Source organism: Panicum virgatum, chromosome 9K (assembly GCF_016808335.1).
Source record: "Panicum virgatum strain AP13 chromosome 9K, P.virgatum_v5, whole genome shotgun sequence".
NCBI lineage: Eukaryota > Viridiplantae > Streptophyta > Magnoliopsida > Poales > Poaceae > Panicum > Panicum virgatum.
The window spans coordinates 22,789,556-22,804,555 of NC_053144.1; positions in this window are offsets into that span (position 1 = coordinate 22,789,556).

Here is a 15,000-nt window from a genome sequence, read left to right on the forward strand (position 1 = left end):
CTTCTACAGAGAGGGGCAGCTGAAACAATTGGTGTAAAGGCTCTGTATGAAAGGCTTGACTGAAAATAATTTATTTATTTCTTGCAAACTAAAAGAGTTCTGGGATAGTTTGACTATGAACTTGCCCTCCCCAAAGATCATTCCAAAAGTAACAGGTTGTACCATCCTGCAATGATACTGAAGCCATACCTTTAAAGCTATCAAGCAATTTCAAGTTATCACGCCACCAGAAAGACCCCCTTTTTTTTATGTGGCTAGGTAGTTTGCCATTCTGATAATGCTTCTCCCAAACAAGTTGAACCCAAGGTGTATCAACTTTGCTAAAACATTTATGCAAGTTCTTGAGCAGCAAAGCTTCATTTTGCGTTGTGAGATTAAGAACTCCTAATCCTCCTTCATCTTTTGGTAAACAAACCAAATTCCAAGCAGCTTTAGGTGGTATTTTGGCATTAATGTTAACTTAAAAGTGCATCTAGGCCCATAATGGGTTTTGGTGAATTGAATGACAACATGATTAAAGGACTAACGTTTTAATTGAGATATTATGAGCAGGGATTTATTCATGCAATGTTGATATATGATTTCTATTCATGGCTTGACATATTTGAAGCATATTTGAGATATAAACAGTTATTGAAAGAATTATTGCAAAGCCTCATGGAGTTAAACAAAAAGAGAAGACATACACGTATGTGCTACATATTAGTCATATATTTTGAAGTTTGCAATGATTGGAATATTGTTATCAAATCATGGTTACAAACCAACACAAGCACATTATGAAGAAAAGATAGAAACAAGTGCTCATGCGTTATTTGATAGTTTTTAAATATGGCTTGTCAAAGTGAAGCATGTCTTGTCTAAAGGATCAAAAGCTCATGATTACAAAGTAAGACAAAGAAATGAAGATATGTGAATGAAATATGGAATTCATTATAAATAAGTTTGACCACTTGTCATGACCCGTAGAGGAAAATGTATCCCAGCCCCACCCCTCCTCGCTCCGTTTCGTTTTTTTTTTGTTTTGGGGCGCTCCGCTCGGGTGTGGTTTAATATCGTTGTTTCCATCACCTAAAGACGACGGTGTGCAACACATGAAAAAAAATTACTCACCCTTTCTTATCTCACCTACCGCCCACCATCGCTCCCGCATCGACATCTTCCTCGGCTCCGGCGGTGAGCTGCCGGAGCCGCTACTGCTTCTTGCGTACCTTCCTTACCACCACACTACAGTTATTTGTGACTCTATGAAATATGCCATTCTTTTAGTTATATTAACTCAAAAATTAATTTGTAGGGTGGGTGACATAATCACCCGCTCCTAATTTTTTTGTATTTTATCTGAAAATTCATTTAATTGTTTATATATAGCAAAACAAATAAAAAATGTGAAACTTCTATATCCCGAATACTCCGGGTATATGCACGGATACTCCGCAAATGGGTGCGGGCGTCCGATCTATATTTCAGATACTCTGGGTATAAGCTCGGATACTTCAAAAATGAGTTCGAACATCTGATCTATATCCCGAATACTCCGGCTATTTGTCCGAAGTATCCGGCTGGTTTTCAAATGTATTCTAAAAATTCATTTAATTCAAATAAAACGGCAAAACACTTCAAAAAAATGTAAATTTTTTAATATAAACATGTAATGACCCGTAGAACTAGTAAAAATACAAAAAATACAATTCAACTTGTTTAGTCTTTAATAGTGTGGAAAACACAAAGTTAGCCTTGAGTTTTATGAGATAGTAGTAAGTTAGGTACTCATTGTGGTTTCAAAATTTTAATTGATAATATACACTGCAATGTGATTTTGATATTTTATTAGGTTCTACATATCATAATATACTTATGGTAAAAATTTCACAATTTTTTGATGTGTTTTACCATTTTTTATGAATTAAATGATTTTCTACAGAATTTGGAAAAGGATTTGTAGGCGCGGGTTGGGGCCACACCTCCCCTACAAATATATTTTTTGGGGCGGGTGAGACCCCCCACCGCCCCTAAAAATATTTTTGTATTTTTTCTAAAAATTAATTTAATTGTTTACATATAGCAAAACAAATAAAAAATATAAAATTTCTATACTATAGTTATTGTGAACTATAGAAACAAAAAATAATATGCTAAGTATATTTCATTGTATATAAATGTTAAGACTGTGAAAACCTCAAAATATGACTTGAGTTATATGAGATATTATATAGTTATAGCTATTACAGAACTTATAATAATTTTTTGGACCATTGAATGACCTTAAATAAAAAATGTTATCATCTACAAAGTTTTAGATCTCATCATTCTCTACAATTTTGATATAAAGTTTGACTTCATCTCAAATCATATGAAAAAGTTATGATTTTTTTAGGCAAAATTCGATTCATGCCACCACAACTCCGTGAATTTGGGTTTCATGTTCAAAATCATGCCACTCAATGGCATGGATTTCAACATGAAATCCAACTTCAAGAAATTGTAGTGGCATGGATCCAACTAACCCTTTTTTTTTGCGTGGAACCATTTGTAAGGGTAGGCCATGCCATCACCCGCCCCTAAAATTTATTTTTAGGGATGGGTGTGGCTATGGCCCGCCCCTATAAATGCTACTCCTTCTGTTTCAAATTATAAGACATCCCAAAAATCTTGGAGAGTCAAAGAAATCTCAAGTTTGACCAAGATTATAGAGAGAAATTAAAGATTTATGATATCAAATTGATGTACTATGAAAATATCACTAATAAAAAATCTAATGACACTTAGTTTATATAATAAATATCATTATTCTATTATATAAATTTGGTCAAACATAAAAAACTTTGACTCTCCAAGCTTGTTGGAATATTTTATAATTTCGAACGGAGGGAGTATCATTTCTAGGGCGGTTCATGGCATCATTGGCCCCTAGTAATGCTCTTTTTATGGGCGTGGCGCCATTAACTGCTCCTGAAAAAGGCGCCCATTTTAAGGTGTTGACCCGCCCCTAAAAATACTTTTCTAAGTGCGGGTCAGATGCTATAGTAACCCCGCTCTATTTGTAGCAACGGGTGAAATTTTGTTCTGGCTCCTAAAAAAATTGAGGCATTGCTTCAAATCATTTTTGTAGTAGTGCATGCAACGATCTATTCTATCCGTGCCGATTGGACTAGATTTATGTCACTTAATTTGGTCAGTTGTCAAAGGAGGGTTTCATTTTGATTGCAGTATTTGATGTCAGTCCATTGCCATCTCTGAGTGGGGAATGTTTAGAGGAGCTAAAGTTGAGTACTAAACTTTAAACTTCAGCACCTATTAACACTTGTAGTTTTGCTAAAATTTTAAATATTGGCTAAACATTAGTGGCTTCAAGTCTTAGATACACATTAGCCCATCCTATTAGCACTATTATTTAAATACACTAGTGCTAAAATTTAGCACTCTTATCATTAGCACTTGGATTTAGATAAAACCTAAAACGATAAGATTAAATAAGGTAGGCAAGCTTTGAGCCGGCCTGAACAGTGAAGATGTGGAATATTGAGTACCTTCTCCTGGTTGTGATGAGTGAATTGTCAACCGTGCGGTGTGATCGTGTGCTTGGTCTTTGGTTGCAGGTATACAGGCGTCGAGTGTCGACGGAGAGCTGCCATGGTGGTGCTGTGGCCGATGGACCGTGCGGTGGACGGCGGTGAAGGGCAGCCGGGACCGGAGCTCGGGCCGTGCGACAGCTGTGGCATCCACTCCTGGATCGAGGGCGCAAGCGCCGACGGAAGGCGGGTTTCTTGGTTCGCGCCACAAAACCAAGTTGGCGGACGACGGTTGAAGACGCCAAGTCGTGGAGGCACGGGCGTCGATCTCGTGACTGGCAGAGGAACGGGCGTCGACGGCGTCTAGGGCCTCGCTGCGGGTGAGGAGGTGACGGGTATCGGGCGGCGTCTAGAGCCGTCAGGAGGCCGAGGCTGGAACGGCGTCCAGGGCCACGGCGTGGAAGCGGGAATCTTCCCACGCATGGAGTTTTGGCGGTTTTCTCAAAACCGGTCACCTACCCGGGTTTCGCGGACCCTTCAAAACCGCGAACCGGATCTTCATCTACGTGGCGGCATCGCGGAGAAGACTTTGATTCGAAGAAAGAACCTCAGCCATCGGATGAGATCATGTAGATATTTCCAGTTTAGCCCCTACGGGTGTTTTAGTCTCTAGTTTAAGTCTAAGGGTATTTTGGACCCCTACGTGGGCACCATAAATACCCCCTCACCCCTCTCCTCTCTCCCTCTCCTTTTGCCTGGTGCCCAGGCCGCCTGCCCCTTCCTCCCGTCACTCTCTCTCCCTCTCTTCTGTTCTTCCTCCCTTTCTCTCTAGGGTAGGACTTTGTACTAAAATTGATCGGGAAAGGAGGCCCTATCTTCCTTGTGCCCTCGGGACTTTTGAATTTGGATCAATTTTGAACTTTGTATGCCTTCCGTGTGATGAATTTTGGTTCTCTCAGTTTGTTCTTGGTGCGTGAGATTGAGGGCGGTTTCTTGATGATTTCGTGACTCTTTGAAGTGATTCTAATCCATCTAGCATAGTGCTAAAATCCCCGGAATCACGAGTCCCCTCAATCGGAGCTTTTCGAGTTCTAGAGAAAACCCCGCTCTTGCTCCGATTTCTTCCGATTCATCTTAATCTGTGCGGACTTTCATTGAAATCTTTTGGGGATGTGTTCTTGAAGTCATCATCTTCATCTCCCCAAAAATTTGAGCTCATTTGGACTTGATTTGATCCCCAATCATCAAGATTTCCAAAGGTCGCGGGCTGGAAAAATCGTTTCTGGGCATAGGCAAAAAAATTTCTATCACCGGTTAAACCGACGCTTGTGATATGCTGCGTCGGTTCAACCGGTGAGTTGGTTTTTCGCACTTTGGGGTTTTCAACCTAGGTTTTTGGTTGCACCGGTGCTTTAGTCTCTACGTGCATCGGATCAACCGGTGTTACCACTGGGTTTGCTGTTTTGCCCGTTCAACCGGCGTATAGAATTTCCTTGACGTCGGTTTAACCGGTGTTCAGCACATTTTGATTTGTTGTTCCTCTGGACAACTGCACCGGCGCTCGTGAACGATTTCGTCGGTTCATCCAGTGTTCAGTTGGTCCGTTTTGGAGCCTCTTTGGACAACTGCACCGACACTTGAGTTTGATTTTGTCCGATCATCCGGTGTACTTTCGCCGGTTGAACCGACGCTGTTTAAACCGTAGCGTCGGTTTAACTGGTGAGTGATTCTTATCTGCTGCCAGCTCTCTGACGTCGGTTGAACTGGTGAAGATTTTCTTCACACGTCGGTTTAACCGGTGTTTATATACCGTGCTATCTTTGCTGCTTTCTCTCAGCTCTTGATCTGATCTCTTCGCGGCTTGCTCCTAGAGTTTTTGCTTGGTGTCTAGCTCAGTTATAGCTACACTTTGCACACTCTAGAAGAGAGGGTTTGGGTGTACTCTTGGGACTTACCAAATTGGTTTCGCTCGTGAATTTTTTATTTGGCTCCCATTCATCCCCCCTCTGGTCGCCTTTTCGGTCCCTCAATTGGTATCAGAGCTTGGTTAAAGTTTTCATTACCCTAACCGGTTCGAAAACCATTTGGCGACCATGGCAAGTCTCGGTAAGATCCCTGTGTTTACCAACGAGGACTATGCTTACCGGAAGGTTCGCATGCGGGCTTTCTTTCAGATCTTGGGAGCCGAGGTTTGGGATATAACTAAGAACCAGGCTTACGAGGTGCTTGCCATTCGGGTCACTCCTCTTCAAGTGACCGAGCACGAGGCTAAAGCCAAGGCTGTCAATGCCTTGTTCGCTGGCGTTTCTCGTGCGGAGTTCTCACGCGTCCACAGTTTTCAGGAAGCCCACAAGATTTGGACGTGCCTTGAGAACTACCACGAGGGCACACCTCAGGTTAAGGCTAGACTTTTCGAGACTCACCGGCGTGAATATGAGAACTTCACACAGGGTCTGGGTGAGAGCATTGACGACATGTTCAGTCGGTTTCAATCGATTGTGAACAAAGTCAGCGCTAACAGATCTGCTGATGCCCTTGACTACACAGAACATGAGAAGGCTCTCAAGTTGCTCTACGCACTTGACCGCTCTGTGTGGGATCTCAAGGTGAACACGATCATCGAGTCTGCAGGCTATGAGACTCTGATCGTGAATGAGCTCTTCAGCAAGCTCAAGGCCACTGAGGTGGATAACCAGACACGAGCCAAGCTCAATGGTGTCCCTCCATCCAAGAGCTTCGCTCTTGTGACTGGCCCAGGTGGATCGAGCTCTAACGCTAACTCTACTCTTGGCATTTCTCTTGCCTCTTTGCCTTCTGTTATAGATGAGCAGTTGGAGATGCTAGGCGACGACGACTTGTGCCTCCTCATCAGCAAGTTCCAGCGTGTCTATCACAATAGGCAGAGGCAAAATAACCCTGGGTGCTACAACTGCGGCGATCCGAACCACTTCGTCGCCGACTGCCCCAAGAAGTCCGGCGGTGGCCAGAACAACAACTTCGACTACTACCGCGACCGCGACCGCGACGAGGGAGGCTCCAACAAGGAGCGTCGGCGCCACAAGCACCACAGCCGTGACCGGGACAAGGGAGGGCGCTTCGACAAGGAGTCGATCAAGAAGCGCTTCCAGTACAAGGCCAAGAAGCGGGAGAAGACTTTCTTGGCACAGCTCAGGGACCTTGACAAGAGCTCCGACACCGACCGCTCTTCTTCATCGACCTCCGACGACGACGACAAGAAGAAGAAGAAGAAGCGGGACAAGGAAGCCACCGGCTTCATCGGCCTTTGCTTGGCGGTCGGTCGGCGCAAGAGTTTCTACACCATGGCGGGTGAGGCCAATGGTGCTCATGCATCTCCAGGTGGATATGCTACACCGACGCACGACGACTCTTCTCCTGGATCCGAGAGTGATTCAGAGGTAAACTCCACTATCGACCTACTTGATACTGAGGTTAGGGAGTTGTACGCCGCTCTCGACAATCAGAAAAAGCTGCTTAAGGAAGTAGCTAGAGAGCATAAGCGGCTTGGGGCTAAGCTGGCTTGTGCTAGAGAGAAATCTGGTGAGGATGAGTGCGCTGGCTGCATAACTCACATGAATGATCTTGTTGATCTCCGTGCCAAGCATGATGAGAACGTAGCAAACTTGGATGTTGCCAAGATCTTGCTGGCTGACGTGTCTCATGAGCTAGCTAGGGCCAAGCATGAGCTTGAACTGGCCAAGGACGCTCCTATCATTAGTGATGTACTTGAATGTGATGAGTGCTCCATCTTTAAGTCTGATCTAGCTTCTTTGCAGTCTAAGTTTGCTACTGTTGTGTGTGAGCTAGAGGAGCTTAGGTCTAGGCCTGTTCTGCTTGGTTCTTGTAAGCTTTGTCCCACGCTTAGGTCGGAGCTAGATGAGAAGAACGCCTTGATTAAGTCTTTGGGGAAGACTAAGGTCGGGGAGTCTAGCCCACCTGTTGATTGTCATGTTTGCCCTGGTTTGATTTCTGATTTGGATAATCTTGCGGTAGAGAAAGTCAACTTTGAGAATGAGAACACATATCTTAGGGCGATTCTTAGTTGGGTTTCTAGTAGTGAGCCGCAGTTGGGCATGATGACTAAGCAGTTTAAGTGTGGTGATGGGTTTGGGGTCGGTTACACCTACACAAAGTCAGACTTTGACATGCTGTATGGTAAGATCGGCAAGGCTGCTGGAGTTCCAAGTGCTCTAAACACTGCTAGTACGAGCACGCAGCCTTCGTTTGTTGACCCCGTGGATGGTGTGCTGAAAGAACCACAAAAAGCACCTCCACAGAAGCAGGTTTGGGTTCCAAAGCCCAATGGGCTGAGGAATCCCCTCGATACGCTCCCTGCTGCCACAGCCCAGGTTGCCCAGAAGAAGGGGGCTGGTCCTTCCCGTCCAAAGGCGGGGCCTCCGCCTCTCAAGACAGAGGTGAGGTACCACTGCAAGTACTGTCACAGAGACGGTCACTTGGAGGAGTTTTGCTTCAGGAGGAAGTGGGCTGTGAGGCGTGATCAGGAGAGACGTAACTCGGACATGTACTCTGCTCGAGTACATGGTCCTCCTCGGCGTGGTGGTAGGCAAAATTCTAGGGCGCGCCGTGTAGGTGGAGGACAGGGAGACGGTGGTGATTACCATGCTCCAGCGGGTGGTCGCTTTGCCGGTCGTGCTCCTGGTCGTCCTCAGTACGGCTATGGACCACGGGACCGAGGCTTTGGAGGAGGTTATGAGACACCACGTTTTCCTCGCGGTGGTGGTCGTCAGCCTCGCGGTAGACGGGACGGGGGATACACTTTGCCTGATTTTGCTAACCCTTCTGTAGAGCAAATGGCTCGACACTGGTTTGCTTCACACTTTGCTAACCCCAGTGTTGAGACATTTGCTCACCCTTTGTCTCGCTACTGATGTGCAGGCTAGAGGCTTGGAGAACAGGTGGAACATGGACTCCGGTTGTTCGCGCCATATGACCGGGAATGACAAATGGTTCTCCAGACTCACCCCGATGCGCTCAAAGGAGTACATTGTGTTCGGGGACAATGGAAGAGGAAAGGTACGTGGAATTGGTGTTGTTCGTGTTTCCGATCGCTTTATCCTGAGAGAAGTTGCTTTGGTTTCGAACCTTGGGTTCAATTTGCTTTCTGTTTCGCAACTTCTTGTTGAGGGGTTTGAAATTCGCTTCAAGGAGGGTTGTTCTAGTGTTTTAGATTCCAGAGGAGATTTAGTTCGCCGGATTTTACCTCGCGATCGGGTTTTCTTGGTTGATTTTGCTGGAACTTCACTTGGTCCTCCTTGTTGCTTGTTGGCTGGTCCATCTTCTGATTTGTGGAAGTGGCATAGGAGACTTGGACATTTGAGCTTTGACTTGTTGTCGAGACTTAGCTCACTTGGACTGATCCGAGGATTGCCCAAATTAAAGTTTGAAAAGGATCTTGTTTGCCACCCGTGTCGCCACGGGAAGATGGTTGCCACCTCTCATCCGCCGATTAATCAAGTGATGACCACTCACCCTGGAGAGTTGCTACATATGGACACAGTTGGTCCTTCTCGAGTGATGTCAGTTGGTGGGAAGTGGTACGTTCTTATGATCGTGGATGACTTTTCTCGCTATTCTTGGGTCTTTTTCATGAGAACTAAGGATGAGGCTTTCGAGTTTGTTCGAAACTTGATCTTGAGGTTGAAAAACAAGCTACCCCATGCCATGAGAGCGATTCGCGGTGACAATGGCACAGAATTCAAAAATGCTCGTTTTGACACCTTTTGCAGTGATCAAGGTCTTGAACACTAGTATTCTTCCCCCTATACTCCACAGCAGAATGGGGTTGTAGAGCGGAAGAATCGGATGCTAGTTGAGATGGCTAGGACGATGCTCGATGAGCATAGGACTCCTAGAAAGTACTGGGCTGAGGTGGTTAACATCGCTTGTTATGTGTCCAATCGTATTTTCCTGCGTGCTTTCATGCACAAGACTTCTTATGAGTTGCGATTTGGACGCCAGCCCCGTGTTGACCATCTCAGAGTTTTCGGTTGCCGGTGTTTTGTACTGAAGGAAGGAAATCTTGATAAGTTTGAGTCTCGATCGTCTGACGGTATTTTTATCGGTTATGCTTCTCACTCTAGAGCTAACCGTGTGCTGATTATTGATACTAACATCGTTAGAGAGACTTGTGAAGTCACTTTCGACGAGATTGCACCGTGGAATTCTTCTTTCTTTGAGGTTGCAGGAGATGATGAGCTCGGCACCCCCATCTTTGAAGATGAGGAGGAAGAAGTTGCGGAGGGTGATGCTGAGGCAACCACACGTGCTGTGGACCCAGCCGCCTCCACCACGAGCTCGGATGATGATGATGGCCCCGACCCGACTACATCCACTTCCCGGGGGCCAATCGAGCAGGTGACTCAGCCTTCACCAGCTGCACCTGAGGAGACACCAGTTTTGGTTGAGGAGGAGACGACTTCGACAAGGAAAGCACCGCGACACATTCAGCGTCGTCATCCACCTCAACAGATGCTAGGTGACCTCAACGAGCGAGTCACACGGTCCAAGGTAACAAGTATCGCTGGCTTTGCTCATTCAGCGTTTGTTGCTTCTTTTGAGCCCAAAGATATTGGACACACACTTTCTGACTCCAATTGGGTCAATGCAATGCATGAGGAACTCAAAATTTTTGAAAGGAATCAGGTTTGGGTTTTGGTTGAGCCTCCGCATGCTTGTAATCCCATTAGAACCAAGTGGGTTTTCAAAAACAAGCAAGGTGAAGATGGATTGGTAGTGCGGAACAAGGCTTGACTTGTAGCCCAGGGGTTTTGTCAAAAGGAAGGGATAGATTATGAGGAAACTTTTGCCCCGGTAGCACGCTTAGAAGCGATTCGAATTTTTCTTGCTTTTGCTGCTTCCAAGGGTTTTAAAGTTTTTCAAATGGATGTGAAATCTGTCTTCTTAAATGGTTTTATTGAAGAGGAAGTTTATGTGAAACAACCCCCTGGTTTTGAAAATCCCAAGTTTCCAAACCGAGTTTACAAACTTCAGAAAGCTCTTTACGGTTTGAAACAGGCGCCTAGAGCTTGGTACGATAGGCTTAAAAATTTATTGCTTGCTCAAGGTTTTAAAATGGGATGTGTTGATAAAACCTTATTCCTCATTGCGCTCTGGTTTTGACTTTTTGTTGGTTCAGATTTACGTGGATGATATCATCTTTGGTGGCTCTTCTCACGCTCTTGTTTCCAAGTTTTCTGAGCATATGTCCAGGGAGTTCGAGATGAGCATGATGGGTGAGCTGCAATTCTTCCTCGGGCTGCAGATCAAGCAAACTTCCCAGGGCACGTTCATCCATCAAGCCAAGTACACCAAGGACTTGCTGCGGAAGCTCGACATGAGTGACTTGCCTCCTCAGCCGACTCCGATCAGCACATCGACGGCGCTTGATGTGGACTTGGACGGCGAGGCGGTGGACCAGAAGGAGTACAGGAGCATGATTGGCTCCCTTCTGTACCTGACGGCGACCCGGCCGGACATTCAGTTCGGGGTCGGCCTCTGTGCGCGGTATCAGGCTTCGCCGCGCACCTCCCACAAGCAAGTGGTGAAACACATCTTCAGGTACCTTAAGTTCACTCCTGAGTTCGGTCTTTGGTATTCTGCGGATTCATCTCTTGTCTTGGTTGGCTTTTCGGATGCCGATTTTGGCGGGTGTTGGCTGGATCGCAAGTCGACTTCCGGCACTTGTCATTTTCTCGGTACATCGCTGGTTTCGTGGTCCTCTCGCAAGCAAGCTAGTATAGCGCTCTCTCCCACAAAAGCCGAATATGTTGCCGGTGCTAGCTGCTGCTCTCAGATTCTTTGGATGAAACAAACTTTGCAGGATTACGGGTTGAGTTTTGGTAGGGTTCCCATCTTTGTAGGCAACATGTCTTCCATTTGCATTGCAAAGAACCCAGTGCTCCACTCCAGAACCAAACACATAGACATCAGGTTCCACTTCCTGCGAGATAACCATGAGATAGGCCACATAGACATGATCCATGTACCATCCGAGAGGCAAACCGCAGATATCCTTACCAAACACTTGAGCTTGAGACTTTTGCTCGCTTGCGAGGGGAGCTTGGGGTTTGTTACCCCTATTAGTTGCTAGTTTTTCTTTGGTTAGCTTTGTAGGTCTTGATTCTTTTCTCTTCGATTTTCTAGGTTTGGTAGCTGCATTTTGCACTTGCATTGTACATTTCAGCATTTTTGCATTGTCTCACTTGCACTAGCATTCTTGTATACTTTGCTATGATCTCCTAGTGCTTGCTAGTGTGAGTTTATAAACGTGATCATGAATAGGTTGCTCCACTGTGTATATGATATCCTCTGAGTTAAGCTATTTTGATTTGAAAATTCGAAAACATGGTCACCCTGTCTTGGCTACTAGCATGTTAGGGCGTGTTGATATGCTTTGCTATCTTATTCATGCTAGTGTAGCTTCTTGATACTTAACTTGTAAAATTGATAAAATTGCTTGAATTGTGCTTGAAATGGAATGGAAAGATCCAGGTGGGATTGCTTGTCGCACTGATCGAGCTTTCGGGATGCCTCACTTTGCAATTGTGAGAACCCGGGCAAGGCCGTGCATGACTGAAACGAGTGTCTTAAGCTTCTGATTGCCTTTGGCATAGGCTTGGCCTCATTGCTAAGTAAAGCATGACAAGCTTTCAACCCCTGGCATTAATAATTGTTTGATATAATTTGATTGCAAAATGGGTGTTTGCAACATGTTTTGGCTGTTTTTGGCTCACCTGTATGAGTTTGATTAGCACTGATTTTCATTCCCTACTTGTTAGTGCTAGATAATGGGTGATGCTTTTATTTCTGCTAAACTGAACTTGCTAAGCTCTAGACATGATTTAATATACCATGTTGAGCTAGATACAGGTCTTGTTTATGGATGCACACGTGCTTGTGACTAGATGTTACTCATATCCTCGTATCCCTGAATGCTTTCACTTACACCTCCTACATTGCATTCATTGCATAGCATACCTTCAGGGGAGTTTTAGGTCTGTTTAGCCTTGATGTGTGCATGTGCCAACAAGGGGGAGAAGTTTAGTGATCGAACAAGGGGGAGAATTGTTTGATTTTTTAGAGTTTCAAAAACTTGTTGTGCACAGGGCTTTGAGAGTGCATACATGTGGTGAGAGTTGCACTGGTAAGGGGGAAATGCATTTCAGCGGGAGTTTCTGCTTTGTCTAGCTCCTGGTTTTCTCTTTGCTTCTGGCATGACTGTGTCGAGCCCTGCCTCTGTCTTTGAGGAGTCATGTTTGTGTTTGATCGATTGCGTCGAGTCATTGCCCTTGTCTTAGGGAATCGATCTTTCCTTGGTCAAGTGACTTGTTCTTGATTCTTTCGAGTTTTTGTCACTTGTTCAAGTTCTTCATCTTCTTTGTTCTTCTTGGTTTTTGCTTTTCTCTTAGTTCATTTTTGTTTCGTTTGCGGTGTGTTGACAATGCACTCATCAAGGAGGAGATTGAGGAATGTTGAGTACCTTCTCCTAGTTGTGATGAGTGAATTGTCAACCGTGTGGTGTGATCGTGTGCTTGGTCTTTGGTTGCAGGTATACGGGCGTCGAGTGTCGACAGAGAGCTGCCGTGGAGGTGCTATGGCCAATGGACCGTGCGATGGACGGCGGTGAAGGGCAGCCGGGACCGGAGCTCGGGCCGGGTGGCAGCTGTGGCGTCCACTCCTGGATCGAGGTCGCAAGTGCCGACGGAAGGCGGGTTTCTTGGTTTGCGCCACAAAACCAAGTTGGCGGACGGCGGTTGAAGACGCCAAGTCATGGAAGCACGGGCGTCGGTCTCGGGACTAGCAGAGGAACGGGCGTCGACGGCGTCAAGGGCCTCGCTGCGGGCGAGGAGGTGACTGGCGTCGGGCGGCGTCTAGGGCCGTCATGAGGCCGAGGCGGGAACGGCTTCTAGGGCCACGGCGTGGAGGCGGGAATCTTCCCACGCGTGGAGTTTTTGCGGTTTTCTCAAAACCGGCCACCTACCCGGGTTTCACGGACCCTTCAAAACTGCGGACCGGATCTTCATCAATGTGGCGGCATCGTGGAGAAGACTTCGATTCGAAGAAAGAACCTCAGCCGTCGGATGAGATCATGTAGATATTTCTGGTTTAGCCCCTACGGGCGTTTTAGTCTCTAGTTTAAGTCTAAGGGTATTTTGGACCCTGCGTGGGCACCATAAATACCCCCTCACCCCTCTCCTCTCTCCCTCTCCTTTTGCCTGGCGCACAGGCCGCCTGCCCCTTCCTTCCGTCGCTCTCTCTCCCTCTCTTCTGTTCTTCCTCCCTTTCTCTCTAGGGTAGGACTATGTACTAAAATTGATCGGGAAAGGAGGCCCTATCCTCCTTGTGCCCTCGGGGCTTTTGAATTTGGATCAATTTTGTACTTTGTATGCCTTCCATGTGATGAATTTTGGTTCTCCCGGTTTGTTCTTGGTGCGTGAGATTGAGGGCGGTTTCTTGATGATTTCGTGACTCTTTGAAGTGATTCTAATCCATCTAGCATAGTGCTAAAATCCCCGAAATCACGAGTCCCCTCAATCGGAGCTTTTCGAGTTCTAGAGAAAACCCCGCTCTTGCTCCGATTTCTTCCGATTCATCTTAATCCGTGTGGACTTTCGTTGAAATCTTTTGGGGTTGTGTTCTTGAAGTCATCATCTTCATCTCCCCAAAATTTGAGCTCCTTTGGACTTGATTTGATCCCCCAATCATCAAGATTTCCAAAGGTCGCGGGCTGGGAAAATCGTTTCTGGGCATGGGCAAATTTTTTTCTATCACCAGTTAAACCGACGCTTGTGATATGTTGCGTCGGTTCAACCGGTGAGTTGGTTTTTTACACTTTTGGGTTTTCGACCTAGGTTTTTGGTTGCACTGGTGCTTTAGTCTCTACGTGCATCGGATCAACCGGCGTTACCACTGGGTTTGCTGTTTTGCCTGTTCAACAGGCGTATATAATTTCCTTGACGTCAGTTTAACCGGTGTTCAGCACATTTCGATTTGGTGTTCCTCTGGACAACTGCGCCGGCGCTCGTGAACGATTTTGTCGGTTCATCCGGTGTTCAGTTGGTCCGTTTTGGAGCCTCTCTGGACAACTGCACCGACGCTTGAGTTTGATTTTGTCGAATCATCCGTTGTACTTTCGCCGGTTGAACTGATGATGTTTAAACCGTAACGTCGGTTTAACCGGTGAGTGATTCTTATCTGCTGCCGGCTCTGTGATGTCGGTTGAACCGGTGAAGATTTTCTTCGCACGTCGGTTTAACCGGTGTTCATATACCATGCTATCTTTGCTGCTTGCTCTCCGCTCTTGATCCGATCTCTTCGCGGCTTGCTCCTAGAGTTTTTGCTTGGTGTCTAGCTCAGCTATAGCTACACTTTGCATACTCTAGAAGAGAGGGTTTGGGTGTACTCTTGGGACTTAACCAAATCGGTTCTGCTCGTGAATTTTTTATTTGGC